Raw genomic sequence first — 18,445 nt, 5'->3', positions numbered from 1 at the left:
AAGCTGAGGATTGTAAAATGGTATCTCATGTGTGTTAAACAGGCATTTTCCTGATAATTAATGAAGTTGAGAACCTTTAATATTTTTTTCTTTTTAGAGACAGGGTCTCGCTCTGTTGCCCAGGCTGGAGTGCAGTGGCATGATCATAGCTCACTGCAGCCTCGAACTGCAGGGCTGGGCTCAAGCAGTACTCCTGCCTCAGGCTCCTAAGCAGCTGGGACTATAGGCATGCCACCATCAAGCCTGGATATTAAAAAAAAAATTGGTAGAGATGGTCTCACTATGTTGCCCAGGCTGGTCTTCAACTCCTGGTCTCAACTGATCCTCCCACCTGGGCTTCCCAAGTTGCTGGGATTGCAGGCATGAGCCAGCACACCAGGCCTATCTTTTCATATTTTTTACTGGCCATTCAAGTACTCTCTTGTAAAACTGTTCAACTCTTTCACATATTTTTCTATTGATTATCTATCTTTCTCTTGTTGAATTGTAGAACTTCATCTTACGATCTGGATATGGAATCTGATTTTAAGTGATGCAAACAAATTTTCCCATTTTGTGGTTTTCCTTTGTACCGTTTATGGTGTCTCTGGGTGAAGAAGTTATTATTTTTGACGGAGCCAATTTTATCAGTCCTTTCTTTTCATGGTTTGTACTTTTGGTGTCTTGTTTAAGAAATCTTTTACCATCCCAGGCCCAGCGCGGTGGCTCATGCCTGTAATCCCAAGACTTTGGGAGGCCAAGGTGGGAGGATCACTTGAGGCCAGGAGTTTAAGACCAGCCTGGGCAATGTAGCAAGACCCCCCATCTCTATTTTTTTAAAAAAGAAATACTTTACTATTCTAATGTCAAGAATATACCCCATTTGTTACTTTCTTTGCTTTTCACACTTAGGTCTATAATCTACCTGGGAATTATTTGAGTTTTAAAAAATATATAATGTGACGTAAATACCCAATTTAGCTTTAGTTTTTTTTTTTTTTTTTAACTGGGCACCCAATTGTCCCAGCACCATTTGTTGAAAAGACTGCCCTGCTCCCATGGCTCTACAGAGACATATTTTTGATAAATCAAGTATGTGAATATGCATGGATTCATCCTTCTTGTCTTTTTTCTTTTTTTTTGATGGAGTCTCGCTCTGTCACCCAGGCTGGAGTGCAGTGGCACAATCTCAGCTCACTGCAACCTCCGCCTCCCGGGTTCAAGCAATTCTCCTGCCTGAGCCTCCCAAGTAGCTGGGATTACAGGCACCTGCCATCACACCTGGCTAATTTTTGTATTTTTAGTACAGTCGGATTAGTAGAGTCGGAGTTTCACCATGTTTGCCAGGCTGATCTCGAACTCCTGACCTCAAGTGATCCTCCTGCCTTGGCCTCCTAAAGTGCTGGGATTACAGGCGTGAGCCACCATGCCCGGCTGCCAGTACTACACTCTTAATTACTATAGGTTTATTTTTTTAAAAAACCCTTAACATCTGAGAGATCAAGTCCTCCATCATAGTTCTTCTTCAGGAGTCATGGCTATTCTTAACCTTTTTCATTTCTATTAATATATACATTTTAGAATCAGTCAAGTTCCACGAAAAGAAACAAACCAACCAATCTACCCATCAGGGTTTAATTGGAATCACATTGAATCTGTAGAGCTACTTGGGGAGAACTGGCATTCTTGTAATACTGAGTTCAGCAGCTTATGCATGTGAATATGGTATCTCACTTCATTTATTTACATCTTTTTTTTTTTTTTTTTTTTGAGACAGAGTCTCACTCTGTCACCCAGGCTGGAGTGCAGTGGTGTGATCATGTCTCACTGCAGCCTTGACCTCTCAGGCTCAAGTGATCCCACCTCAGCCTCCCAAGTAGCTGGGACTATAGGTGTGTGACACCACACCCGGCTAATTAAAAAAAAAAATTTGTAGAGACAAGGTCTCACTATGTTGCCGAGGCTAATGTTGAACTCCTGGGCTCAAGTGATCCTCCAGCGCTGGCCTCCCAAAGTGCTGGGATTACAGGCGTTATTTACTCTTTTTTTTTCTTTTTCTTTTTTTGAGACAGTGTCTTACTCTGTCACCTAGGTTAGAGTGCAATAGTGCGATCTTAGCTCACTACAACCTCCGCCTCCCAGGCTCAAGTGATCCTCCTGCCACAGCTTCCCAAGTAGTTGGGACTACAAGCATACACCACCATACCTGGCTAATTTTTGTATTTTTTGCAGAGACAGGGCTTCGCCATGTTGCCCAGGGTGGTCTTTTTTTTTTTGAGATGAAGTTTCACTCTTGTCGCCCAGGATGGAGTGCAATGGCTCGATCCTGGCTCACTGCAACCTCTGCCTCCCGGATTCAAGTGATTCTTTTCTCTCAGCCTCCCGAGTAGCTGGGATTATAGGTGCACACCACCACGCCCAACGAATTTTTGTATTTTTAGTAGAGACGGTGTTTCACCATGTTGGCCAGGCTGGTCTCAAACTCCTGACCTCAGGTGATCCTCCTGCCTCGGCCTCCCAAATTACTGGGATTACAGGAGTGAGCCACCGTGCCCGGCATTGGTCATCTTCTTTAATCTCTCTTTTGCAAGTGCTATAGTTTTCTCCAGAAAGGATTTACACATTGTCTGTTAGATTTATTCCTGGGATTTCTAGGTAAGTGATTTTTTAATGCTATTTAAATAATTTAATTTTTTGTTTTTCAGCTGTATTTGTTTTTATATAGAAATACAATAGAATTTCATAAGCTGATTTTGTATTCAGCAAACTTTATTCCTGGGATATTTACCTCCATTCTTCAAATATTTTCTTTATTTATTTATGATTATACTCTAAGGCTATTATCAAAATGCTGACACTTCTCCATTTCTCTTGTTTTTTAAATTATTGTTTTCTATATTTTTATTCTTTCCTGCTGCTTTCTGGGAGAGGTCCTCAATCTGATCTCCCAATTCACTTATTCATTCTTCATCTGTGGTCAACCTGCTATTTGTCCCATCTATTGTGTTCTTTTTTTCAACTATATATTTTTCATAGCTAATATTTTCACTTTTCTGTGTCTGAAGGAAGGTGAGGGAAGACCCCAGAGAAGGTGGTGATGAACTGTCTGGAGAGATGAGTAAGGGTTTCTCAGGTTGTGAGAGGGAGGAGAATCCACCTCAGCAGTAGCTAAGGCCTAGAAACCAGACGGTGGGGCCCAGCTTGTCCTGCTGGGAACGGCTGGGGCACTGGAAGTAAGATGGGAGGGAGATCAGGTGGAGAAATGCAAGCCTTTATACTTTATAGGGCCAGGGTCACTGGGGGTACCCTGACTTGCGACCCCCGCAGACTGTGGTGGCCTCCAGAAAGACGGCAGCTTCAAGGCAGTGTTGGTTACCCAGTCCTCTGAGGTGAAGAGACCCACCCGCCCCCACCACCACATCATGCTCCAGCTCCATCCCCCTTTCCCCAGGGCACCTGCCAGAAGGTCCTCCCTCCCACCCTCCCTCCCTCCCTCTTCTTCCTCTCTTCTTTTCTTTCTTTCCACTTTTTCTTTTTTCTTTCTTTTCTTCTATTTCTTCTTTCTTTTACTTTTTCTTTTCTTTCTTCTTTCCTTTCTTTCCTCTCTTCCTCTCTCTCTCTCTTTTTGAGACTGAGTCTCACTCTGTTGCCCAGGCTGGAGTGCAGTGGCACAGTCTTGGCTCACTGCAACCTCCACCTCCCAGGTTCAAGTGATTCTCCTGCCTCAGCCTCCCAAGTAGCTGGGATTACAGACGCCCACCACCATGCCCGGCTAATTTTTAAATTTTTAGTAGAGACGGGGTTTCACCATGTTGGCCAGGCTGGTCTCGAACTCCTGACCTCAGGTGATCCACCTGCCTCGGCCTCCCAAAATGCTAGGATTACAGGCGCGAGCCACACTGTGCCCGGCCCCATCCTATCTTTCTTGAGGAGACAGGTTAAGTGGAGAAGGGGACCTAGTCCAGAGGGGTTTAGGAGCTCAGGTTGGCTACTGAGGGACTCAAGCTCTGGAGATGCCTTCAGGGCCAGTCTCCTCTCTGGCCATTTTATTTCCCCAACTACCACCAGGAGGTGCTGCTGGGATTGAGCCCCTTCCTGCCCTTTACCTGGCATTTAGGCCTCATTCTCTTCTGAGGGCCTCCCTTCATCTCCCTGCCCTTGGTACGATGGCATCCTGTTTGGTCCTGGGATCAGCTCCAAATAGGAAGGCAGGTAAACAGCCAGACCTTTCCCCTAGACTAAGGCTTAAGGCCAGGCCAAGTCAGCGCCTGTGCATCCATTACTTCCTGCCACCCCTAACTGCAGACATCAGAGTCCCCAGCTGGGCCCATCCTGCTATGTGGCCTATGTGGCTACCTGCTCAACCTGTAGCCTGGCTTGGGACAACCCCAATACTGATCCCTCTACATAACCAACCATTGCAGACCAAAAACAGAGGCCCAAGGGAGCAGAAAGGATCCCAGGAGGAGCAGGCACATTGAGGGGTACTCAGATGGGAAGGGCCACCCGCCCAGGAACTGCTGAACTGCCTGGGTGCAAGGCCTCCCTGTGTCTCAGTGGAGACATCCCTCTGGCTGTTTCTCTGACTCTATTTGGAGGGAGTTTGAGGGTGATGAGAAGGATGGGAAGGGGGCTTGGTAAAAACGTGTTACTTTGTATTTATTTCATATAGTTATTACAAAAAAGAAAATACGCGCTGTTAGAGAATACAGTAAATCTTTAATTTGTATAAATATTTAAATAAACTTCATATTTTTCATGACATACTTGAGCATCTTCTATGAATATGCATTTTATATAAGGTTTTATGCTGGAAACAGCTATACACAATTTCTGATCAAGACTTTTTACTCATGATCTCTTCAAATTCTTGACTATTAATGAGAAATGATTGTTGTTCAGACAGGTGGTGGTAAGTGGAAAAGGAGAATTTACCTATGTTTCCACCCATTACCAGGATTTCCATTTCATTCCTGAAATCATTTAAATCCCATTAAACAATTTAATAGTTTTAAAAGAACAATTCTTTCCTCCAGTTATTGGCAGATATTACTCTACTCCTTTTGCTACAAAACGAATGTTTGTCCCGCTTCCCCCAAATTCACAGGCTGAAATCAAATCCCCCATACGATGGTATCTGCAGGTAGGGCCTATGGGAGATGAATAGGTCATGAAGGTGGAGCCCCATGGATGGGATTAGTGCCCTTAATAAAAGAGTACCAAGAGAGACCCCTTGCCCCTTCCATCACGTGGGGAGACAGTGAGAAGGTGCCATCTATGAACCAGAAAGTGGGCCCTCACCAGACACTGAATCTGCTGATGCCTTGATCTTAAACTTCCCAGCCTCTGGAACTGTGAGAAATACATTTTTGTTCTTTATAAGTCACCCAGTCTATGATGGTTTGTTACAGCAGACTTTTAACAACTTTTATGATTCAAACTATAACAGCAACAACACCTGGAAACCATTTTCACCTAACTTTTCCTTTCTTTTTTTTTTTGTTTCTGATTAAGTACTTGCTCACTTTTCCAAAGTTTAATTTTTGCTTTGAACACCAAATCTTTGTCAGTTCACATTAGTTAATTTTGACATGGTCCTTCCAAATTTCTATTAACTATATTCAGGGATCCAAAGAGTCAGCTAATCTTTCCATAGATCTGCCAGGTGAGAATCATTCAAGGAAAAAATCTTCACCTTTTAAATTTTTTTTGCTTACAAACTTTTGAAACTATTCTTCCTTTGGATCAGCTCCCACACTTAAGTATGAAATAGCAGAAAGGGATGTTTTGATCCCTTGTCTTTACACAAAGCTGAAAACAGGTGAGAGGTTAGTGCCTTGTATGTAATTAGATTCTGAGTATGATACTGATAGTATCATTTCTGGTGGAAATCAGAAAGGCAAACTCTTACAAATGAGGGCTTCTCTGTGTAAAACAGTAAATGAAATAATGTACTACTTGAATCTCAGGGTTTTCAGAACAAATTCTAGATGCAAAGCCTTTATATCTTCCTATCACTGTGGCTTCACTCACTACACAGACTTAATTGTTTTAAAAATTCATAAAAATGCAATGCATGCTCCTGGTTTGGATCATTTTGCTATAAATTATAAGAAACTATTATGATAACTGGTATAATTTGAATAGGGTCTGAGGACTAGGTGGTAGTAATGTACCAACATTAATTTCATGACATTGATGGGTGCATTGTTGTTATGCTGGAAAATGTCCTTGTTTGTAGAAAATGCACACTAAAATATTCAGCAATGATGGGGCACCAGGTCTGCAACCTACTCTCAAATGGTTCAGGAAAAAAGTTATCTGTACTGTTCTTGCAACTTTTCTTTAACTTTGCGATACCTTCAAAACATACAATAATTTATGAATTATTAATTTGACTATTTTGACCTGGAATAGTCTGCTTGGCATTGTTGCTTCTCTTGATAATTTTCCATGCAAATCAGACATTTAGTCTGAAGAGTGAGGGCTTGTCAGGCATCCAAATCCAAATCCGAGATGATCCTCATGACTTAAGCATCATTTGTGGACACTGAGTTAGTCTTGGAAATGCGATGACATTCCAGCTTCACTCCAAAAGTTGTACGGTATTGTGAGGGTTAATTTTATGGGTCAACTTGAATGTGCCATTGGTGCCCAGATAATTGGTCAAACATTATTCTGGATGTTCTGTGAGGATGTTTTAGGATGAGATTAACATACATACATACATATATACATACATACGTTATTTATTTGACAGGGTCTCAGTCTGTCACCCAGGCTGGAGTGCAGTGGTGCGATTTCAGCTCACTGCAGCCTCAACTTCCCCAATCGAGGGTGATCCTCCCATCTCAGCCTCCCAAGTAGCTGGGACTACATGCGTGCTACCACGCCTGGCTGTTTTTTTTTTTTTTTTTTTTTTTTTTTTTTTTTGACAGAGTCTTGCTGTCGCCCAGGCTGGAGTGCAATGACGCAATCTCAGCTCACTGCAACCTCTGCCTCCTGGGTTCAAGCAGTTCTCCTGCCTCAGCCTCCCGAGTAGCTGGGATTACAGACACGCAGCAGCACACCCGGCTAGTTTTTTGTATTTTTAGTAGAGGCGGGGTTTCACCATGTTGGCCAGGCTGGTCTCGAACTCCTGACCTCAGGTGATCCACCTGCCTAGGCCTCCCAAAGTGTTGGGATTACAGGCGTGAGCCACCACACCTGGCCTGGGTGGACCCAGTTTCTAATGGCTTGCATTTGCATATCAAAGGTTGCCAGCCTGGCTCTAAGAGCCGGGGCTTTACAAGAAACTTTTCCAGAGATGCTTTAAAAAATGAAAACTTCCCAAGGACCCCTTTTCCTCTCTATCTGCCTAAAATAATTTCTTAGTAACTCCTACAACATTACTTCCTGTGGAGATGCCACACTAACTGCTGTTAGGGGATTTTGGGCGGCGACTCCTTCTGGCTACTTCCTGCTGAAAAGGGGCGTTGAATGGGGAATAGCAGCTAGGGCTCCCCCTGGGATCGATCTAAGGGTCCTCGGAAGAATGGCCTGTCCATGTGTGGTTCAGTTTACAGCACCATTTGGAGTTTGATTGCTTCTAGGCGAGAAGAAACAATTCGAGTTATAGTATTGTATATAGAGTCCAAATATCAATACAAGACATATAAGCAAGAGAGGGCTTAATAAAGGCGTTAACCAATTCCATAAAGAAGACTGGAATTTATTAAAGAGAGTTTGTAGCCACTCAGGGCTGAAGCTGGCATTTTTCCTGAGCCTATCAATAATTTTGATTTGATTTTTAAGTATCTGTAAATTTTCCTTTACTAGAGGTATTAATCCAAAAGCAGCATGTTTCATTTAAAACTGCATCACTAAACCCAATAAAAAGTCCTACCAGGCTCAGTGATAGTAAAATTTTCATGCTTCCTTTTTGTTAGTAACTATTATCCCTGCTATAAGGATAATAATTAAGCAAAATACGACAGCAATGGAAACTGTTTAATACTTCAGTTAGAAGGTGCTACTGTGTATAACCCTTTTGCAAATAATAGAGTGAGGATAGCAATTTCCATAAGTGTGGTGGTGTAGATAATTTCCATCTAAAATTTTACTTGTCAAGATATAGAATTCCCCTTTGGGGGGGTCTATGAAGTTCCTTGTTTTTATTTTCCTAAACAAAGAAACTTCCGGATTATGGGCACCCTACTCACTTTTATTACCTGGCAGAATTTGCAGGATAATTGCCCAGAACCAGTATATTGATCCAGATTTTTACATTACCCATCCCTTATTTTTTCTTCCAAGCTGCAGGAGATCACTACTTGATTCACAGGAATAACCAGGGTTAGTCTAAAATGTAGGCGAAAAGCTTGAAAACAATTAATGAGACTAGGACTTAATGACAAATGTATGATAAGCTTTGGAGCACCATTTTTCTCTCTAGTCCTCATTTTTGGTAAAAACAAATTGTGAATAAACTGTAGTCTTATATTTGGCCTGATTATTTGCATAAAGTGCAGCAAGAATGGTTATTTCTACATAGGCCTTTTGGATTGGCTTTGATGAAACTGTTTCACAAGGAATTTCAGATAAGACTTTTAAAGCCGAGCCCAGCAATGGGTTTGTATCCTCAAATACCTGTGAAACGGGTGATCCTCTCCTCTTGAGTTCCCAAGATAAACTCGGAGCTTCCAGACCTGTTAGAAAGTGACATTCTTTTTTTTTATTATTATACTTTAAGTTTTAGGGTACATGTGCACATTGTGCAGGTTAGTTACATATGTATACATGTGCCATGCTGGTGCGCTGCACCCACTAACTCGTCATTTAGCATTAGGTATATCTCCCAATGCTATCCCTCCCCCCTCCCCCCACCCCACAACAGTCCCCAGAGTGTGATATTCCCCTTCCTGTGTCCATGTGATATCAGTAAACTATCGCAAGAACAAAAAACCAAACACCGCATATTCTCACTCATAGGTGGGAATTGAACAATGAGAAAGTGACATTCTTTACTGACCACAGGTTAGGAACCCTGTGCAGGGACTGTGTAGACAAGGTATGAGGCCAGTTCTCCCCAAGGGGCTTTTATTGGCTCTGCATGTCAAGCTTGATTCCTTAAAGAGAAACACACCCTTTCAGTTAAAGCCTTGGTAAAATAACCAGTTTTTCCAATTGTGTCCCGCTGACAAGGAAAAATGGATTCTTATTGCACTGATGCAAACAACTATATTGCCATAAGTTAAGAGTACTCACAGATAGTTCCCAAATTCCAGAGGAACCAGGCAGAGAAATAAACATGCTCTAAATTTTGTTCATAGGAATATACCTTACTCAATTATTAAAGGCCATAAATAGTTTAAAATAAGTTTCTCCTTGACTCTGAAAAACAAAACAAGGATCAGCAGTATTCCAAGCAAAAGATAAAAGACTTGCTTTAACTTTCTGAGTGCAACTCATTTAGTTAACTCTTGTTTTGCTTGATATTTGTGAACATGTCAGTTCTTTAAAAGTTTTCTATGTTCTTTCTCTATTCCAATGTTACAATCTGTAAAGCTATTAAAAACCTGCATTTGAGAACACCTGTTAAAGTTCTTAATATAGCTTGATTACAAACCGTCTTTTGAGAAGGAACAAAACAAGACAATTGTCTGCGAATGGCAACATTTCCTGGGTAGTTACAATTAAAAACATGACTGACAAAGAAGTTTGTGTATATCCATGGTTTACGATAACTTTACCTTTAATTATGACTGAGAGCATATACTTAGACATTAGAATTTTAGAAATCCCATACAATTTTTGAACGTATATTAGTATTATTCACCAAAATATAACTTAAAGAAGATTGGACATCATTTTGGCAATCTCATGTGACTAAACATGTCAAATAATCCTGTTTATCTCTTTTTTAAATGTCTCAGGGGCCCTATGAACCATCCAAAAAGCCAGACATTAGGAAGGACAATTCCCAGATTGCCATAGATTATTTTGCCCAAATGATGACTTAAAAGTCAAAAACCTTTTATTAGCCTTTACTATGACATGGAAATCCTGTTTAAAGCCAAATTTTACCCTTGTATTAGTTTGTTAATGTTAACCCTAATTTGTTTAAATAAAACCTTATAGATTATTCCATCTAATCCTAACCAACTTGACCATGAAGTGAAATTTCTACAAACTTTTTATAACCCTTTTACTAAAAGGCAGAGTAGTGTTTTAAGACCTCCTTGCTATGCTTTTATTTCAATGCTTAATTTATGAAAAGACCATATAGATACTATAGGAGAAGACAGTATAGTGCTTCTACCATGCATTTCATTGCAAGGCAACCCAAAGCCAACTGGCTTATTTTGTAATTAGCCCATCTCTGATGGGAGTCTCATCTCCCAGTGTGGGGTGGGGATGTTTCCTTATTTTTCAGGTGGCCAAGAGCATGCTTTTCTGATTTATAACTATTATTAGCCACCCCTTACAGGGTATTTTTTACCTAGTTATTATAAACCAAAGCTCTCTTACAATGCGGAGTAATTTCTGATACCGCAAAACTCAAAACCATCAGATAACACAATGCAAAACAGAACAGAGCCTTTGATTTTGAGAGGGAACTATTTGCTTTTAATTTCTGGGGTTTCATGAGGAAAACAGGTTTTTCCCCAAAACAGGGTCTGTGGCACCTCCTCTATTTTTCCCAAGGAGTCCCATGCTACCAGAAGTTATCTCAGGGCCTTTCATGCATGCATTAAGAGTGGCAAGACAAAAAAAAAAAAAAAAAAAAAAAAAAAAAAGGAGGAAAATAATTCAGCCGACGGAGAAGAACCTTTTTCCAGATAACAAGATCCAAGAAAAGAAAAACATAAAGGCCTTTTAAATATACCTAAAACTTGAATATTCACTTTTAATTAAGCTGAGCGCTCTTTAAGAAATTCTTTTTAAATCCCTTGTTACTTGACTTCAGCCACGCCAAGCAGTTAAGATTTTTGGCTTTTGAACTTTACAAAGAGTAACCTCACAGGTGAAACCAACGAGCCTTAATTAGGTTATGACTTAACTGCCAGTGTACAAGGTATTTTCAAAGGAGTGATAGGTAGCTTTTGAAACTGTCATTGCAAAATTGTGACTGAGACAGTGAAAAAGATCCAACCCAAACAACTTCATTTTGTTTCCAGCTCACAAGCTGTCCTTGCCAATCACTGGGCATAGGCTGAACCAACTTTGGGAGGAGTCAGGTTCACAGCCTGGCTCTAAGAGCTGGGGCTTTACAAGAAACTTTTCCGGAGATGCTTTAAAAAATGAAAACTTCCCAAGGACCCCTTTTCCTCTCTATCTGCCTAAAATAATTTCTTAATAACTCCTACAACAATACTCGTCTTCCCTGAATAGCAATGTTTTCCACGAGAACCAAAAATGCTGGAGAAGAGCTGACTTTTGATTATCAAATGAAAGGTTCTGGAGATATATCTTCAGATTCTATTGACCACAGCCCAGCCAAAAAGAGGGTCAGAACTGTATGTAAATGTGGAGCTGTGACTTGCAGAGGTTACCTCAACTGAATTTTCAGGAAATAGGGCTGATGATCATTATAATTTTTCCCCCTAAGGTTAACATTTTAAAAACTACGTATTTGGGACTCTTATTATCAAGGTTGTACCTATGTCAATTTACAATTCATGTTTCAAGACATTTGCCAAATGCATTACTGATGCCTCTGAAGAGAGGGCCACTGGGTCACATAGACTGATTTGAAGTCTACTTATTTAGGGCTTAGAGACCAAACATGGAAGGCAAACTATTTACAGCCCAGTATATATGTACTTAAGTCTATGTGAACGGAGAAATGCCTCCTGCACTGTTTGAAAGTGTTAAGCTGATAATGTAACTAACAATTGCTGAAAGAACAAACATTCAACTTGCCATACACCTCAAATTTGGAGAAACAGAGTTAATTTCGGCAAATCTACAAGTTCTGTTTTTGTTACTATATTGTCATTGTTGTTTAATACTCACTGTACTTGTAGTTGAGACAAATAGGTGATATTGAATTTTACACTCTACTTTCTTTTTCATTAAAACATTGGCATCTTAGTGATACAGAAATTTAAGGTATACAATTGCAGGGAGCCGAAGGCCTGTGGGATGTGACCAACTCAGCATTCTGCTGGAGGCTATATGATCAAAAAACAGTTTATCATGAATGCAGGATGTGGGCAAACTCACACTGCCCTGCCACCAAAAGGTTTGCTGAGGGACATCACTCCCCAGCGTCGGGCTCCTTGAAGTTATCTACTGAGAAAATTAGCGCCTATTGTTCAAAGGATGCAGTCTTGAAAGCCTGCTGTGAACCAAACTGCCCGATGGACAATTACCTGAAAATCACCCCCCCACCCCCATTTCTCGCTATCTCTTTTGCCTAATAAATACAGAGGGTTGTGTAAAGCTCAGAGCCCTTGTCCACTAGAGGCAAGGTACCCCCGACCCCTTCTTCCAAATATACTCTTTTGTCTCGTCTTATTCCCGTGTTTGCCCCCCTTTGTTCAGTCCAATAGGTCAGCGGCATAGTGATGCCCCAGAACAGGGACTTCGAGGACGTGAACGAAGGTCTGCTGGAGCAGAGGAACTGAATTTGACAAGGCAAACGGGGACCCCAGGACGAGTCTGCCGGCAGTGGATATAAGGTCGGTGCCCTAAAGAGGTAATGGGAGCAGTGCTTTAAAGAAGTACTGGGAACGGGAAGTTTTCTGAATCAGGGTAACAAGGGGAAGAATTCGTCTATTAAAGAAAAACATTATGTGCAGTTGCTTAAAGTTCTGCTGAGACAATCTAGAGCTCAGGTTAATTCGCAGACACTAACCTCCTGCAGAAGCCACAAAAGGTTATTACACATAACCCATGGTTTCCACAGGCAGGCACTCTCGATGTGGAAAATTGGGATAGGGCAGGAGAAGGATTAAAACAGGCTCATCCAAAAGGTCTTAAAGTTGATTCTTCTGTTTTCTCCACTTGGAGTTTAGTTCGTACTGTACTTCTGCCATTATCTCCTCATTATTCTGCTGGACAGCAGGCTAAGTCTAAAAATCTGAAAGAATCTGTTGTCCCACCCACAGCTCCAACTGAAAATAAAAAACAGGAGAGGGAGGATTAAAATTGGCCTATACCACCTCCTCCAATTGCAGAAACATCTGTACCACCTCCTTCAGTAGCAGAAATACAAACCCCAATACAAAGAATTTTACCCTCTGCTGCCATAGCTGGAGAGCCCTTAGGACCTTGCGCTTTTCCTATTTCTGTAAGGCCTGATCCAAATAATCCACAGCAGCTTATTCATGAACACACACTAGAGTTTAAGTTGTTAAAGGAATTAAAAGTGAGTGTGGTAAATAATGGCATACAAAGCCCATTCACCTTAGGATTGCTAGAATCTGTGTTTGGTGCTATGCATTTTTTGCCCTTTGATGTGAAACACTTGGTGCGAACTTGCTTGTCTGTGAGTGTATATCTGACACGGAATTTAAATTGGCAAAAAATGTGTGCAAAGCAGGCTAGACAGAACTGTGTTGCTGGACACGGAGACATTACAGAGGATATGCTGTTAGGTAATGGCCCTTACTCAGACCTGGAACGTCAAATGGCATGCCCAGACGCTGCTTAGCAGCAGTGTGCACAGGCCGCTAAATGAGCCTGGGCCACAATTCCTGAAGAGGGAGTCCCAGTACAATCCTTTTTACATATCGTGCAAGGGTCACAGGAACCCTATATGTAATTTCTTGCAAGATTACAAGAGGCAGTGAAGCATCAGATTCCTCATACCTTGGCTGCAGAAATGCTAACCTTAACTCTAGCTTTTGGGAATGCAAATGTGCACTGCCACCGGTGAGGTGTACAAAAAACTTGGGAAATTTTCTCAAGAGCTTGTCAGGATGTAGGAACTGAGCTTCATCGCTCTGCAATGTTAGCACAAGCAATGGCTAATTTAGCAGTTGACAAATCTAAAAGAAGCCAAGGGTCAAACCCTAAAATGGGAAAATGTTATAATTGTGGAAAAACTGGACATTTTAAAAAGCAATGCTGCCAGATCTCAGGACAGAAAGGACCTTACAATGCTGTCCACTGCCCCCCCAACAGACTCCAGCGGAAAAAACGCCAGGACTTTGTCCTCGCTGTAACAAAGGAAATCACTGGACTAATCAGTGCTGCTCAAAATTTCATCAAAATGGCACCCCCCTGCCGGGAAGTGAGACGGGGGCCTGAACCCGGGCCCCACAAACAATGAGGGCATTCCCAGTACAGACCTCAACCCCGTTTCAGGGATGGGTTCCCGGAGGCACATTGATTCCCTCACCCCAGAAACACCAGGAAGTGCAGAATTAAATCTACCCACCAGAGAAAAAAGCATGTTAGTTGGTGGAGACAAACCTATCAAAGTTACCACTGGTATTTGGGGACCTTTACCAACAGGATACATGGGACTAATTTTAGGCAAAAGCCGTCTTAATTTGCAAGGCATCACTATAGTCCCAGAAGTGACTGACTCCTATTATGAAGTAGAAATTCAAGTAGTTTTAATGTCACAAAATCTTTGGGGTTTTGAACCAGGAGAATATATTTCTCAATTATTGCTTATTCCCTGCAAATTACACCCTTCTCAACAAAAGGAGAAACGAGGAAATAAAGGGTTTGGGAGCACAACTATATGGGAAATCGATCTATCCTGACCCATTGCCTCTAATAGACCCACCTGTGTAGTACAAATTAAAGAAAAGAAATTTTATGGGCTTATGAATACGAGAGCTGATGTATCAGTAATATCTAAAGACAACTGGCCCCTATCCTGGCCCTTACAATTAACTTCTACGTCCCTAGTGGGAGTAAACAGCTCAAAGTGTTCAACAAAGCGCTGAGATTTTATCTTGTCTTGGTCCGGATGGACAGTCATATACTTTTCAGCCTTATGTTGCAAATATAGCTATCAATTTATGGGGTCGAGACTTACAGCATGGGATATGAGACATACAAATGAAAACTTTAATAATCCAGGATTTAAAATGTTGAAAGACATGGGATATCAAAGGGAAAAAGGTTTAAGAAAATTTCTACAATGAAATCCTAACCTGATATCAGTAACTGGAAAAACAAATAAAGAAGGGCTAGAACGTCAGGATTTCTGACGGGGGTCATGATATTTCTCCTCCACCCACTGCCTTACCATTAGAATCGCTTAGTGACAAACCTGTGTGGGTGGATCAATGGCCCCTAACACATAAGAAGCTAGATCAACTTCATCTGTTGGTAAAAGAGCAATTAAATGCAGAACATATAGAAAAGTCAGTTATCCCCTGAAATTCACCGGTATTTGTTATTCCAAAAAGGTCCAAAAACAATAATGACCTCTGGGGTTTCAGCTCAAAGCTTAAAGCTAATTGCAGTCATTCAGGTTTTACAGCTCATAGCTTCAGATCCTATCAACATTGTGATTCAGCTTGGGTTATAAATGTAGCCAGTTGCATAAAAACTGCTACAATTAAAAGTACACTAGACCCAGAACTGCTTAATTTATTTTTAAGACTTCAATAAGTTATTTGCTCTCATACAGCTCCTTTTCATGTTTGTCATATTCGCTCTCATACACAACTTCCTGGGCCACTATCTCTAAGTAATGAGAAAGCAGAAAAACTAATTGGTTCTGTGTTTCAGCAAGCTCAAGCGTCTCATGCACTTCTGTACCAAAATACTTCCGCCCTTACTCGCATGTTCCATTTATCTCGCAGACAAGCTAGGGCTATAATACAAGCCTGTCCTATTTGCCAGCATGTCCCTGGAGCCACACCTGTAGAAGGCTGTAACCCATGAGGTTTGGCTCCAAATGAAATTTGGCAAATGGATGTTACACACATAGCAACCTTTAGCAAGCTTAGCTATGTTCATGTGACTATAGACACTTATTCTCATATGCTGCATGCTACATGCCAAATAGGTGAGACAGCTGGTCATGTACAGCAACATTGTCTGTCATCATTTGCTCATACATAACAGTGGACCTGCTTATACTCGTCATGCTTTTCAAAATTTCTTACAGCTTTGGGCTATAACCCATAAAACAGGAATTCCTTATAATCCTAGAGGACAAGGCATTATAGAGCAGGCACATCACACATTATAACACATGTCGAAAAGACAAAAGGGGGTATATGAGGCCAACTACCACCTCAATCAAAACTACATTTAGCCTTATTTACTGTAAATTTTTTGACTCCTGGTATGAATGGTTAAGACTCCAGCAAAAAGACACTGGCAAGCGTTAGAGGAAAAGAGGAAAGTTTATCCGAAAGTGTTATGGAAATCCCCAAAAGAAGGACAATGGAAAGGTCTGGTGGACTTACTGATATGGGGAAGATGGTATGCTTGTGTGTTTACAGGAGATGGACAAACTGTGTGTGCGACCATGGAATGGGAGACTGGAGGAACCTATGGTGGCCAACCATGGGCCGGGTCCCTCCGGTACGAGCCATGAGCCAGCTGAGCCTGAGTGCAAAGATGGAGAGAGGGCCGATAAGAGTCACGACACAGCTCTAATGCTACATTTTCTGTAAAATTCGGTGGACCACCAACTGGATAGTAAGAGCTGCCCAGCCTGGACTTACATTCTTTCAATTAATACATAAAACAAAAAGGGGGATATGCAGGGAGCCGAAGGCCCGTGGGACGTGACCAGCTCAGCATTTCGCTGGAGGCTATATGATCAAACAGCAAACTGTTTATCATGAATGCAGGATGTGGGCAAACTCACATTGTCCTGCCACCAAAAGGTTTGCTGAGGGACATCATTCCCTGATGGCTCCTTGAAGTTATCTACGGAGAAAATTAGCGCCTATTGTTCAAAGGATGTAGTTCAAAGCCTGCTGTGAACCAAACAGCTGACTGACAATTACCCGACAATCACCGCCCCCAACCCTGCTTTTTCGCTATCTCTTTTGCCTAATAAATATGGAGGGCTGTGTAAACCAGGGCCCTTGTCCACTAGAGGCAAGGTTCCCCCTGACCCCTTCTTCCAAATATACTCTTTTGCCTCTTGTCTTTTATTCCTGCGTTTGCCCCCCTTTATTCAATCCAAACGTGGAAGGCAAACTATTTACAGCTCAGTATATATGTGCTTAAGTCTGTGTGAACAGAGAAATGCCTCCCGCAGTGTTTGAAAGTGTTAAGCTGATAATGTAACTAACAATTGCAGAGAGAACAAACATTCAACTTGCCATACACACCTCAAATTTGGAGAAACAGAGTTAATTTGGGCAAATCTACAAGTTCTGTTTTCGTTCCTATATTATCATTGTTGTTTAATACTCACTGTACTTGTATTTGAGACAAATAGGTGCTACTGAATTTTATACTCTATTTTCTTTTTCATTAAAACATTGGCATCTTAGTGATATAGAAATTTAAGGTATAAAATTAAATGTAAAAATTAATTTCAGCTTCATTTCATATATATATGTATATATATTTTTTGAGACGGAGTCTTGCTCTGTCGCCCAGGCTGGAGTGCAGTGGAACGATCTCAGCTCACTGCAAGCTCTGCCTCCCAGGTTCACGCCATTCTCCTGCCTCAGCCTCCTGAGTAGCTGGCACTACAGGCGCCTGCCACCATGCCCGGCTAATTTTTTGTATTTTTAGTAGAGACGGGGTTTCACCATGTTAGCCAGGATAGTCTTGATCTCCTGACCTCGTGATCCACCCGCTTCGGCCTCCCAAAGTGGTGGGATTACAGGCGTGAGCCACCGCGCCCGGCCTCATTTCATATTTTGAAGCAATCTAGACTGTTGTAATGAGTCTGAACCTGTAAGTCTTAAAGATTTCTTAATCTTCTAGAAGAAAAAATCTCCAAAGAGCTCTCTCTTCGTCCAGAATAGCTGGCCATTATGCTTCTTTGAAAGGACAGGGCAGTGGGACCAGGATGGTTTTATGGAGTACCAAGCTATGGAAATGGAGCACTTTAAGGGTGCCTCTTAGTAACATGAATTAGAAAATCTGTGTTGAGTACCTCAGTCTAAACAGTAAAACAAGCTGCCTGGAGAACAGCTGTACCTAATGTACATTAGGCAGGCTGGTCTCTTCAGCTCAAATGATCTGCCTGCCTCGGCCTCCTCAATTTCAGGCAGGTATAACAGTTCCTTTCTACCAGATTTAATTATTTTTATAGAAATATAAACTGCAGAAAGAAACTGCAGGTTCTTCTTAAAAAGTAATCTATATTTTTGAACTGATATTTGTTTTATACATGAATTTTTTTAGATGTGATAAAGCTAAACTTGGCCAAAGTGTGTGCCTGAATTATGAGACTTTTTTATTAGTCGACCTATGAAGGCTGAAATGGGATATATTGGTTTTCAAGGGGATGGGGGTGGTGTTCCAGCATAGTATCAAATCTCAGGAAAAACTATGCTTTCATCTGTGATTCCGGGATTTCTAATCGTGTTGTCCA

The 18,445-nt window shown here is 41.4% G+C and overlaps 1 protein-coding gene across 4 annotated transcripts in view; it reads left to right on the top strand.

Moving 5' to 3' along the window:
- Positions 1-17,019, top strand: part of KDM5C (lysine demethylase 5C) — a 67,123-nt gene extending 50,104 nt beyond the window's left edge. For all 4 annotated transcript variants that reach the window (XR_008675619.2, XR_008675621.2, XR_008675622.2 and 1 more), the window contains exons 28-29: positions 12,508-12,644; positions 16,383-17,019. The gene's annotated coding sequence lies outside the window, so the exon portion shown is untranslated. The remainder of the gene's footprint in view (positions 1-12,507; positions 12,645-16,382) is intronic.
- The last annotated feature ends 1,426 nt before the right edge of the window (positions 17,020-18,445 follow it).

This window comes from Gorilla gorilla, chromosome X (assembly GCF_029281585.2).
Source record: "Gorilla gorilla gorilla isolate KB3781 chromosome X, NHGRI_mGorGor1-v2.1_pri, whole genome shotgun sequence".
NCBI classification, from domain to species: domain Eukaryota; kingdom Metazoa; phylum Chordata; class Mammalia; order Primates; family Hominidae; genus Gorilla; species Gorilla gorilla.
Note: the sequence above shows the minus strand (reverse complement) of the source record. Positions and strands in the feature narration are given on the sequence as shown.